The following is a 13290-nucleotide window of genomic DNA, read 5'->3' as shown; positions in this document are numbered from 1 at the left end:
AATATTAAGATATAGAATTTTAATTATTATCTATCTCAAATATTTACCAATGCTGTTATGTACAACCAGTATATATATGTAATATTATTGCTCAGAAAGTCCTCACCAGAAAGATGCCTTTCCCCCTAGTATTATTATGTGGATATGAGCAAGCTCCAAAGCTTCGATTCCGATTTCTCCAGAACCGTAAACTCTATATTAATATTACCATTAAATTCTGCATAAAAACATTATCAGACTTCATATATTAAGCATACATAGTAAGCACATCCCCATGCATACCACCAAGAACAAGGATGTTACCTGTAACTTAGTAACAGTTCTGATCTGATCTGATCAATGGTGATCTCTCTAGATGCTTTTGATTCCTTTCCTTTATATCTTTCAACGTGAGGAGAGGTCACACCTCTTCATCATTTATACCCTTTGGCAAGAGACACACCCTTTCACCATTGAAAGAGTGCAACTCTTCAGTATTTCTGCCCTTTGAAAGGGACACAAACTTTCACATTTAGATCTGCACTTTTTATTTAAATCAGATCTGCATTTCTGATTCCCAAATTATCCCCCTCTCAAATGAGGTTCTCTTCTCCCTTTTATACCTCATTGTTGAGGGAGTCAACTTTTCCTTCCATGTCTTTTGACCATTCATTAACTTAATTAAATTTAATTAATTATATTTTTTTTTATATTTTAATTTAATTTTTTTATTTGAATTCTTTTGTATTTTAATTTTATTATTATTATTAAATTATATTTAAAAGTAGGGACATTACAGACCCCTTATTGACTGAACCATCCGCATTTCCATTGTTCTTGCAATGTCCATTGTTTCCACCATTATTTCTGCCATTGTTATTATTATTATTGTTATTCCCCAAAATATGTTGAGTCATTAGTGTACACATTTGAGCTATATTCTATTGTAACTCAGGTTGTCCTCTAGCCAGATCATTGAGAATATCTCTTGTGCTTGGTTCTTGGTGGTCTCTATGCTCTTGTGCTCTCTGTCACCCATATTTACTTCAACCCTTTCAACACCTGCAAATGGATTCTGGTGGATCTTTGATGTTAGGGTTTGATCTATTTCTTCTTAGGTAATAATGGTGTGCTAAACCCTCCAAGATGCCAGGATACACTGCTCTAATACCACTATAATATACACTTTATATTTTTTTTGGTGTTTTTTTGAATGTTGTATATGGGCTTTAAATTTTTAATGATAATATGAAGCATACAATCAAATAGAAATGTTTGCAACAATACTCAAATGGAATAAACATTGATATTTTTAATTTATTGAAATACCCACAAGCTGCAATAATTTTCAAAACTAATACAAAGTTTGGACAGCATAATATTAATGGAAGTTTGGATAGTGATTTTTTGATTGCTTTATTTCTATTTCATCCTGATGATGGATCACAAAGTGTGATCCGAAGCATTGATCGAAAAAACTGTACACAATTTAATCCAGAAACAGCATCATCATAATATCATGGATTCAGCATCATCATAATATCATGGATTGTGGAAATTTCTTATCATTAATTAATACCCAGATAGCCAAAACAATTCAAAATACCCATTCGTTGCTGTTCTAAATAAGTCTGGTAATTGTCCATAATCAGCAAATTGAAGTTCCAAAAAAAATGTCAAACCTCAGCAAACCCTAGCTGCTCCAATTCCACACTATCACTGTGCATAGCAGGCTCTTAGAAGCCCCTTTACCTGCAAAAATATGTACCAAAACCTAGGTGTTTTTCCCTAGGAAGTTCATGGTCCCCTCTAAACTGTATGGCTTGCACATGGAATGGCACAACCAACATTTATGGAGGTAAAATCTGCATTTAATGCTCTTTAAATATGCTGCAATGTCTCCTACAATTCTGTCCAACGATTTGCCCTCCAAAACTTTGCACTACAAGATGAAATTCTCAACAATGAAGCTCCTGTGTAGTTCTTGAATGAAACCAGTTGCAAATCAAACAGGGAAAGATCTTTCACTTCTGCAGTTGATGTCCTCTATGAGGGTTTTCGTCCTCACAAAGCCCTTGGATGAATGAAGTTTAGACCAACAATAGCCTCTTGCCAATTCTGAAGTATGAGTAGCAAAATGAGCTCCATAAAACTTTTATTTCTTCTCCCCAAAACCCCACACCCACCTTGGGAAAATAAATTTTACTTTATTTTTGAATTTCCTTGTCTCCCAGTTTGGACGCCCCTTGAAATTATGACATTAATTTAACTTCTAAACAATTTCTTTGGCATCCACATATAAAGTCACTTCTTAAAAAAGTTAATAAAATGTATTTAATTTAACTTTTTAACATTAACATTTTTAAAATAAAATAATATCCCGGATTAAAATAATCACCAAACATCTGATTCAACGACCGACTATGCCAGGGGGGTAACCACTACCAAAAGACCAAGTCGGTGCTGGAACTGTGACTTACTAAAAATAGCCATAATGGTTAATTGTTTAAAAACACCTCAGAAAGTGTCATCACAAATCTTCTAATGACACAAACCTTCTAATGGCTTGAGATCATAGAAACACCTGGAAAGGCCATATTGGCTGAACTACAAGTCTCTAAAACTCAAGGAGTCCCGTAACCAAACCACATTAGCCTATGGGAACCCAAAGAATAAGCTAACAATCAACAAGCTGTTTGTAGCTTAGGAAGGGGACATCATTGAAGAGCGCATGGGGGGTGGTGGTGGTGTGAGTCAGTATAACAATAAATTTTACCAATTTAAACTTTTTCAACTTCAATCACAAGTATATAACTTATCTCATTAACTTATTCATTGCATACCAACATTCATATGTGATCTAACTAAGATGAACACAAGTAGAACACAAGATATATACATGGAAACCCTTACGAGAGAAAACCACGACAAATCAATGCTTTTATATGCATATCTTCTTTTACAATGTTCGTAGGCACAAACCTACTAGAGGTACCAACCCCTAAGTTTGTTTGTGAGCACCAACCCATTGGGAGCACCAACTCCCAAATCTGATTATGTGAGCACCAACCCACTGGAAGCACCAACTCCTACTTCAGAATCTGTGAGCACCAACCCATTTCACTTAAATCTGAAATTCCACCTTGACAATGTTGCTATAACAACGGATGATGGACAATAGCAAACTCTTCAAATCTGCATATACTCTCCTTCCCAATTCACATCCGCATGTTCTCATATTTACATCTACATTTTCTGCATAAATTCCCCATTTATATTTGCATACATTCCTCTTATATATCTGCATACATCTTTTTAAATCTGCACATATTCCTCTTTTATATCTGCATATACATATCTTTTATATCTTTACATATCACTCTCGTTTCTCTCTAAAAACTTATTTTTTTCTACACTCACTGACACTTTTCAATTACATTTGAAGGAAGACATCTTTTCAAACAAAGAAAACTCTTTGAAGAGATGTAACTCTTTCCACAACTAACTGTATTTCTAAATGATGATAATCTTTTGAATGAATACTACTTTTAAACTTGCTTCTTAATCGCACCCTTTCATTTCAAATACTAATTTTTTTTATTGCTGAGTGTGTTTTATTATATATGTTTTCTTACAAGTTAATACCTTAATCACGTCTCTTTCCATAGAACATATCGCACCTTTTTTTAATTTTTTATTGCAAACAATAATCTTAATCATATTTTCGCTGCATATTATTCATTTAAAAACATGAATCGCATTTCTTCATTAACCCGTACTGTATGAGAGATAATCACGCACCTCTTAACATTATAAGTTATGTTTTTGTTTAGCAAATATTGAGTGTATTTGTTATGTGATTAAGTCGTCTAATAAGGACAAGGATAAAGATATACTGCACTTAATGCATTTGACTGCTGCCTTGTTAAGGCTCTAATCGCTGCCAGCCAACACCAGTGTTTGTTTACATTCAGACTGTCCTTCCAATCAGTTTGAAGTGTTATTTCTTTTCTTGACATTCAACGTGTACATGAGGCTTTTTAATTAACTTCATTAACATCTGTGCACTGTATAGTCATTTTAGTCGCTGTTCTAAGAATCACTGTATGTTCTTAAAACATGAAGTCGGTTATGGTATAAATGAGTCGGCCCAGCATGTTCATATACCGATGCATATTATTAACCTATTCCACTTTTGATGAATCGCTGAAACTAAGTCGATGTTCAGAATGAAGTACTAAATTCCTGTATTAAAGAATATCCCTTTACTTTATATCAAATCGCTGCTCATAGTCATCTCACCATTTCATTTATCTCGCTACTTTAATGACCATCACTGTGCATTCTTTATATGGATGATTATTGCCTCAGTACATTTTTCCCACTCTGCATTCTCTTAAATGATATCGCAAGTAGAGATCTGATATGAATTCGAAGCATGAAGTCAAAGTCTTTATGACTGAATTATTTTCTCGACATTATGCCACGTCTGTCTTAAGTTGTAGTCCATCCGAAACAAAAAATCTCTCCGCTAATGATCGATCTCTTCCTTCTTCCATTCTGCGATAGCTTCTGTGCTTATCGTAATCTAGGCATAAGCATTTCCCTTGTCATACTCTTTCACTCCATAATTATATTGCTTTTTATCTTCTGATCCATATTTATTCAACATACATATCGCTGCATTATATTAAGTAAACATTCTTTGAATGTACATTAATCTTTGTTATTGCCGGTCTTGCATATTCATATTATTTAGCAAGCAAATCTTTAATGTAATCTTCAGTCAACAGCGCTGCCTTCAAATTGATTTGATGTAATCACATCTCCTTCCATCATTCACGTCTAATTGCTTGTAGTTACTGTTCTTATCTATAGATATACATGTTTCTTTGTTGGGTTCTGTATTAACATTAATCTTCAAATGAATCACTGAGGTATTATGCTAAGGAGATCGCTGAATATAGATATTGATTACTTCAATACAGATTGCTATCTCTGCATTACTGTATCTTAATAAATCGAACTTATTCTGATCACTGTTTCTTTATGAAGTCATCCTACATGTTCTTTGCCAAATCTGAAACATATTGGCTGGTCACCAGTCTGTTCTTCTTATGGCCATCATAATTATTAATTTCATTTATATTACCTCTGTTTGATCACTGCCAGCCATCATGCGTTGTATTTCATATTACTATATAAGTCGGCTTGATTTAGATTTGAGGACATGTCATTCTTCCTTCTGATAGATTGTTGCGTATTAAAGTATATGACATTCTTCTTCTTATACATCAATAAACAATCTTATTCATTTGCTTTTACATCAATAATAAATTTCCTGACATCAATGATAACACTTCTAACAATCTCAACTGATTGCCTTTGACATCAATGACAATATTTCCAACAATCATAGCCTTAGGTTCATCTAGGTTCTCACAGGATGGCTTGCCTTTGACATCAATGACAATATTTCCAACAATCATAGCCTTAGGTTCATCTAGGTTCTCACAGGATGGCTCCAGGACCCGGGCTCTATAGGGGCCAGATGGGTAACATAGTTTACTATGAATAGCTTGAATTAGGACCACAGAGTCACCTTCACTATGTAATTACTTGATCCATGCTTGAGATGCAAATTGAAGGTCCATAATCAAAACATTGGCCAAAGATTCGTTTGCTCCCCATGGTAACTTCTTTTAGGTGGCTTTCAACATTTGGCCTAGGTGATCAAGGATGACACATCCTGCACCCGAGGGATTGGATTCCCTCTTGAAGCTAAATTTAATTTGTAGGAATCAGCTATAAGAGGAGTTTTCGATTAAGTTCCTTATTTGTCTTTTGGGATTTATCTTCTCTTCCTTGAATGGGGGTGAAGCGTAGTGAAGTCCATCTGCATAGAATCTCCTTGTCCCATTAAGAGAAGATCTTGGTTTTCGTGGATTGGTCTCTGACTTTGTTTATAGCAATTTCTAAGATACCAGTGTCTCATCTAGAAAGAAAGGTTTCGAGATTCAATGAAGATTCTTTGAATATCTTGCAGTATTTTCTTTCCAAATATGCTAAATTAGCAAAGGATTCAAATTCTATATGCACGGAAATAGTGATTCTTATTCAAAATCGACCAACATATAAAATGTTTTAGAACAGTGTCCGGCAGAGCCCTTGACTAACTCAATCTAGCACATAGCCAACTCCAATAAGCTAGGGTCAAGGGGCAGTGAATGAGTAAATGATCAACCAATCCCTTGCTTTGAACATGACATAAACCTGGAAGGGCTTGCAAAACCTACTTTCATTAGTTTGTATCCTTGTGAGGATCTTCTCGCAAATTGAAGTCCATGCAAAAGTTACTGCTTTTGGGTAAGCATGCTGTGCTCCAATATAAGTCTGTCGGCCAATTGGAAATTCTTCAGAAAGTTCCAACATTTTAGAAATAAATCCCACCAGAAATCCATTAGGACTGATAGCTTTATCAATCTTCATTTGGAATAAAGCCAATTTGATTTCCCCTTCCATGAAAGGAGCCATAAGTGTCATATTTTGTTCAAGCCTCGCTAAGGGCTGGATGTTGATTATAAGAGCATTTTGACTATTTAAGCCTGAGGCCTCTTTTCAACCAAGGAGATCTTCAATAATTGAACAAATTCCTATTTATTTTGACAGGATCTATGAGGTTTGTACTATCCTTGGTAGAAATTGAAGAAATGTGATTTGTTTGTCTTTTATGTTTGGTTGAGTGATGGAAAAATTTGGTGTTCTTGTCTCCCTCTTTCAGCCAAATTTCCCTTGACTTCTACCCTCAAAAGGTTTCTTCCCATTGGGGGATTTCGTGCAATTCTGCTATTAGGGCTTCTTCTTTAAAGAAAGATGTTTGATCCAGACCATAAGAAAGAATTGTTTCATTCAGCCCAACAATCTCTGGTTCCAATCTTAATTTTTCCACAAAATGTATTTGAGGTAGTCTTCCAAATAGAACAAATTTTCAGCAAATTTCAACATTTATGCCCCTTGAATTGAAGGAAAGGCTATTTGCCACCAATTTTCATGCAGTCCATGAAAGAAGGATACTGGAATCACATGTTTTTGAATTTGAAAGGGCTCTCCATGGGGGAGAGTCCCTCCAAACTTTGAGTCTTGATAGGAAAAAGATCCATTCCCCAAATTGGACAAATATTTTATTGTGTTCCATCTTCTTCACCCTCTCTCTGCTATGTAACTGATGCACAATCTTCTATTATTCACAAAGTTACCAGAAATGCCACCCCCCCTTGGTATGTGTACTGCCGTACCTTGTATGGATACAAAGACGGTATGGCCTAAAAATTGTTTCCTTGCGTACTTAGTAACTTGCCCTTTTTATTCCCGTGCCGGATTGGCTGGGATCAATTAAAAAAAAAATAGTCGAACCTGAAAATTTATTGCATTTAACTCTAAATTTAGTCGAATTTGGAAATTACATTTACAGTTAACTATAAATATAGTCGAATTTGGAAATACATCTGCAGTTAACTGTAAATTTAGTCATAAAAGAAAGTTTTTGTTTCTATAGAATAAAAGTCTCTGCAGTGTTTCATTTCCATTGCATGAATTGGCGAGCTCTCAGCACAATTTCTCCCTGCAAGATTAGGTAAATTCTTTCTGGCAGCATCACATTTTCCTCGCTTTTCCTCCTTTGTTTGTGTTTTTCCCTTCTGCGCAGGATCATTTCATTCGTGCGCTTCGAGTGCCTGCCTGTTTATATTGTAGTATTTTGAATTTTTTTAATATAACTTTGGATATATGTTAAAAATTTATGAATTTTATTAATCGATTTAAGCTAGGTTTGTAACTCTATTATTTGTAGATTAAAAATTTATATTAATCGATTTTTAATTATTTCATTTTACTTGTAAAAGTTAAACTTCTAATTTTTTATTTTTATTTATAATAATTTATTATGTATTATAAAATTATTAATTTTGATGAAATTAAATAATAGTTAAATATAACATATTTATTTTGTTTTTATTAAGTTATTAATATATTAAATTTATTATAAAAACATAATTAATTTAAATAAACATAATTAATTTAAATTTGATATTTATTGTGCATTTAATTAAAGATCTTTTTAATTTCTATATTTTGGTAAAATTAAATTTGAAATAATAAATATTATACATATATTATAAATTATTTCAATTACATTCTGAAATCAATTTATAAATTATAATTTGTGTTTTATAAACTCTTTTTATAATTATTTATATTTTATAATTTTATTAATTTTTTTTGCAGGATATTAATTTGTGTCCATATTGCTTTTACAGTAATGAAAAGTTTCTTTAATAACTTAGAAAATTGTGTTAAATATATGTGTGTTTTTTTTTATGAATGTGTATCCTGCCATATTCAAATGAGAGGACACGAAAAATAGCAGTATCCATTTCCAATACCATACCCGTATCTGTTTCTTGTGTCTGTGCAACCTTGATTATTCAAGGTGAAAAGGCCATTTTTTTGGTAATAGAGTCTTCTAGACACCAATTATTGACAAAGTTTGACAAGGCAACTTGAGATTGTGTTAGTTTGGAAATTTTTCCAAACTTATCATTTGAGATACGATGACATTAAAATTCCCTTGTACAATAAGTAACTCATCTGAAAAGATCTTAAAACCATACTAAATTGTTTGACACAGTTTCCATAATTATAATAAAGATGAGAAACCAGATTTAAAGAAAAACTTGTTGCTATGCTCTGTTGGCAATTTTGCCCAGACCCCAGAATTGTGATCCTACAAAAGCAGGATTCCAAAGAATACCTAGACTGCCAGAGGCACTATCAGCACGTATAAAATTGCCTTGTCATTGTTACCTTTAGAAAAAAAAAAAGAGAACGTCCACATTATCTAATTTCAATTCTTGAAGAAGAATTATATCAGGCTTTTCTGTTTCTAACTGACAGTTGACTAAGTGTCACTTGTTAGGGATGCTCAAAACCGTAACATTCCATGAAAGGACAATCATTTCTTCTAAGGAGGGGATTTCCCCCTCCTTGCCTTCGGAGTTGAGAAGCTGCTAAGAACAGTTTATCTTCCAGCACGGATATATTCTTTAGTCTTCTCAGTTGCTGATTATCTGCCTTTTTTGTTTTTGATTCCATATTTTGCCTTTAATTTTGAGGATTCCGTTTGAGAAATCTGCAAGATCTCATTAGTAACAATGTTGTCTATTTCTTCCAAATCTTTTCCTTTTTCAAATCTTCATCCAAGATAGGAGAGCTGCAAGCCAGAGGTATTGTGATTTCATTTTCCACAGCCAGTTCATGAAGTGAAGGAGCACTGGCATTATCTCTGAGTGCTTGCTCATTGTCATCATTGGTCTTTTCCTTTTCAAAGCAAGAAGGTTCCCGATCGAGTTTTGCCACTGCCTGCAATATAGCTTTTCTATGGCCCAGTTTGTGACAGAGGAAACACTTAGGGCTTGGACCTTCCATATTGATATTTTGAATCCAGTCCACTGCTGCAGTTTCCTGAACAACAGTTTTCAGAAGAGATTTGGATAAATCCTGTTTAATGCAAATTTGTACAAACAACCTGGATTGCCCTCCTTGACATTCTCATTCACACCGATAAACTCTCCAAGTGTGTTACCATTTACCAATTTTTGCCAAGGCAGAGATGTCCAGGTACTGTAGGAATGCTGTAGAGCCTAATCCACATGGGGTTTTTGGAGACATTGCATGAGAGTGGATCAAAATAGAAAGAACTCTGCTCCATCCACAGCCCATGAGTTCTTTAAAATTTTGGTCATTGATTCTTTGGAAGAGCAGGAAACCACAAGAAACCTTAGGTAGTAATTCCATCCTACAGTTCACACCCGGATTGGTAGAAATCCATTCTTCTAAACTGCTGTCACAGGATGGCCAAAAATTTACTAACTTACCAATGATTCCTACTTAATTTTAATAGACCTGAATTCATGCCTATTTCCATGTCTGAATGATCTACCCTGATTTTAATGGTGAAAGCTTCATTTTTATTTGAGGAGAGACCTGCACAAATGCCTTCCTTCGGATAGGAATATGGTTAGGGTAAGAAGCAGAAAACCTAATTCCATTTCTGTGAAAAGGCACGTCAAAAGTTTGCCTTCCATGATCTTGACTCTGATTTTCCCACCCACCATTTGCACTGAATTTGCTAAAGATGCTTGTCATTGAGAGCTCCTTTAGTTGTTACCAGGGTTCCAATTTTAGAATAAGGTATAAAGGCAGAGTTATAGCTTAAACGCACATATGTTCTCTAATATTGATTTTTAAAGTTGAAAAATTTGAGTGAAATTCATGAACATTGATTAGTAAGTTAAAATGAGGTGGTTGCTCTCTGACGTCCTATTTAACTTTATGTTGCTCTCCTTTTTGTCAAAACTATGTCTTTGTGTTTTGTATGTTTCACAAATTTGTCCAATTTCTGTTTTTAAAAGAGTGAGAAATGGCTTGGTTGGGTTCTTCTGACTGTTTAAGGCTTAAGGTAAATCATTTATTTATTTTTTCTTTTCTTTTGGTTCTTATAACTAAAGACTACCATTGAGTGTCAACAGACATCAAGGAACTTCCCTTGCCTGTAGAGACATGAGACTTCCATTGAGTGTCAACAGACATCAAGGAACTTCCCTTGCCTGCTAGAGACATCTCCTGCAGGAAAGAGCTCCTACAAGTTTCCTTGCATATGTCTCTGAAATGCCTATCTTTCCCTCAAATGTGTACTCTACCAGAGGTTATGCTAATCCAGATTTTAGTGGCGACAACTATTGGTCTTCCAGAAGAATCTATACGGTGGTGGTTGCTATATCTTTTATGGAATGGTCTTCATGTTCTAAGTTCATGCCATGTCTTTCATATACATGATTTCATTTGTAATTTCCCTGATACTAAATGATATTAAAATTTCAATTGAGAATCTGAATTTTGGAGTACGGTTTTTAAAATTCTGAAAAGGGCTTCCAACAGTTGCCTAGATGGGATCAGACAAATTTTTTGACATAGGCCAAGTGCCGGGGTTTTATAAGGTAGTTTTAACAATACTGCTAAAGGTTCCTCCCTGAGCCCAGATGTATTGCCTTGCTTGTATAGATAGAATATAAGCATTTGATGAATAACATGGGATCTTTGATTCTCAAGACAGAGTTCACTTGGAGCTGGAGATATAGTACAAACTTAGACTAGATTTAAAACTCTGTAAAAATCCTCTTGAAAGGCACAGCAAATTGTACTACAGATAAAATCTCTTTAACTCCTGTAAGTTACACATTATGGTAAGGGTTGTCACCAACTACTTTTATTCCTTTAACTCCCGTTAACTTACAAGGAGTAAGTTACATTAGATTATAAGATGTTTGCATCCTCCGTGCTATGTATGTATATTGCTTCGTGCAACTTAGCTAGTAATTTATCTCTATGTTTAAAGTTTTAAACCATTGATTCCTACTTTTACCAATTTTCAAAATCAGCCCCACTTGTTTTAGTGGGAACCCTAAGTACGCTATGTAAATGATGTAAATCTTCTCCTTTTATTGTTTATTTTTGTACTTAGATACGCTGATAATTTAAAAAACAATTCTTTGGCTATGCTTGATCTGCATTCAAAAGGATTATTATATATTTATCTCCTTTTCTAAATCCTCATTGGGAAAAAACTCATTATATTGATACAACATACAAATTTATTGCAATACTAAGAAAAGTCATCATGTTCATATTAGCAACCAAGAAGTATGTGATGCTAAGTAGGAACCCTTTTATCATATGGAGAATTTTACAAATCAACGATGATAGTAGTAAGCAAAATTAATAATCATTTTGAGTAATTTAATTACTTTATATCGTAGATAATTAAATGCAAAGAAATGTGTGCAAAGACGGCCTGCTAGAAAACTTATGCCAGTGAGAACCCAATCCGGAAATGATAAACGAGTAGGTGCTGTTATCATCTAAGTCCTTACATTTGATAGGATCTCTGATCTGGAAAGAAAAATCACAAGATATTGCAACTTCAGGGGAAGAGGATTACACTGACAAGCAGCAGTCTTTGTGCAAAGGAGCAGAAGGATCAGAAAGAGATGATAGCTAGAACATGCCCAATTCCCTAAAGTGGCAAACATTTATTTTCTTGTTTATGCAGACAAGAAACAGCTTTTCAAGTCTACAATGTTGGCAAAAATAATGGCCAATTCAGCTTCCTTGAAAAATACTACTTGCAAACAGTCACCTCACAAACACTCAGTTCAAGGGGTGTTGCAGTGATCTCTTGGATGAGAGATGTTTGATATTACTACCATGTAATGCAGAAGGGCATAGCTGCAGTCCTGGAATTACTCCACATCATAAAAAATGATTGACAGAAATTTGGAAATGGAGCAGTTCCCATGATTACATGTATTAAATATTTTATCAATTTTTTTATGGCCTTCCTCGTCTGCCTCTTCTCTTCACTCAATATGTATTCAACATTTATGTGGGATGCAATAATGAGTTTCATAGCTTTAACGATGACGACAACAAAAGCCTTTCCCAACACGCTTTAGTTACTCACTTGGTAAATGAACTATCCTTTGTTGATAAGCAGCGCATTTCGAAACAATTTTGAAATGTGCCATCTCATTGCTTAAAGACTTTCTTCTCAAATGTTATTGCAAACTATTTCCTATTGTCTTGCAATCATATTCGGACAACATTTGCTCCTTGTTAAAATAACGACTAATAGATCCTCATGGTGCAAGGAATACATATCAATAGTGAATTGAATGGATAATCATTACTGGACACAATCATCTAACCAATTTCTTGGCTCATCATAATTGATTTAAAATTTTCACGATGCATTTTATCTCTATTGAATAAAAACATCATCACGGTACCATTGATTGATTGAGCTCGAAAAGCATTTTTGATATTATCTAAGACTAAAGGTTACTGTGGCAAACATTCAGTTTAGATCATAGTTGAAAAACTCGGACTCGCCACGGACTCGGCAAACCAAAAATTTGGACTCGGACTCGGACTCGTGAAAGACTCGTGAAAGACTCGGCAAGGACTCGGCAAAAAAAAAAACCGTAGTTTTACAAAAAAACATAAAGAAATTAAAGCATTTAGAGAACATAAGAGCCATAATTGAAACATTACACATGTCACATACTCATAGTTTCAAACTTTCAACTCTAAAATATATAATACCAAGATTTCTTCAATGCTAATTATGCTTTTATATGGAGCCTAATCAGACTCGGAGGTTAAATTTTCCCTACTTCCATCAGCGCAATTTCCCCC

At 34.3% G+C, this 13290-nt stretch overlaps 1 protein-coding gene across 2 annotated transcripts in view; it reads left to right on the top strand.

Moving 5' to 3' along the window:
* The window catches only part of LOC131038551 (pentatricopeptide repeat-containing protein At4g26680, mitochondrial), a 66029-nt gene extending 53469 nt beyond the window's left edge, over positions 1 to 12560 (top strand). Inside the window, exon 2 of one of the 2 annotated variants that reach the window (XM_059213302.1) lies at positions 12021 to 12560. The gene's annotated coding sequence lies outside the window, so the exon portion shown is untranslated. Of the gene's footprint in view, positions 1 to 10622; positions 11474 to 12020 lie in introns of those variants that run through there. The other variant, XM_059213304.1, reaches the window with a different exon arrangement.
* Positions 12561 to 13290: the final 730 nt, after the last annotated feature.

Source organism: Cryptomeria japonica, chromosome 10 (genome assembly GCF_030272615.1).
Source record: "Cryptomeria japonica chromosome 10, Sugi_1.0, whole genome shotgun sequence".
NCBI lineage: Eukaryota > Viridiplantae > Streptophyta > Pinopsida > Cupressales > Cupressaceae > Cryptomeria > Cryptomeria japonica.
Note: the sequence above shows the minus strand (reverse complement) of the source record. Positions and strands in the feature narration are given on the sequence as shown.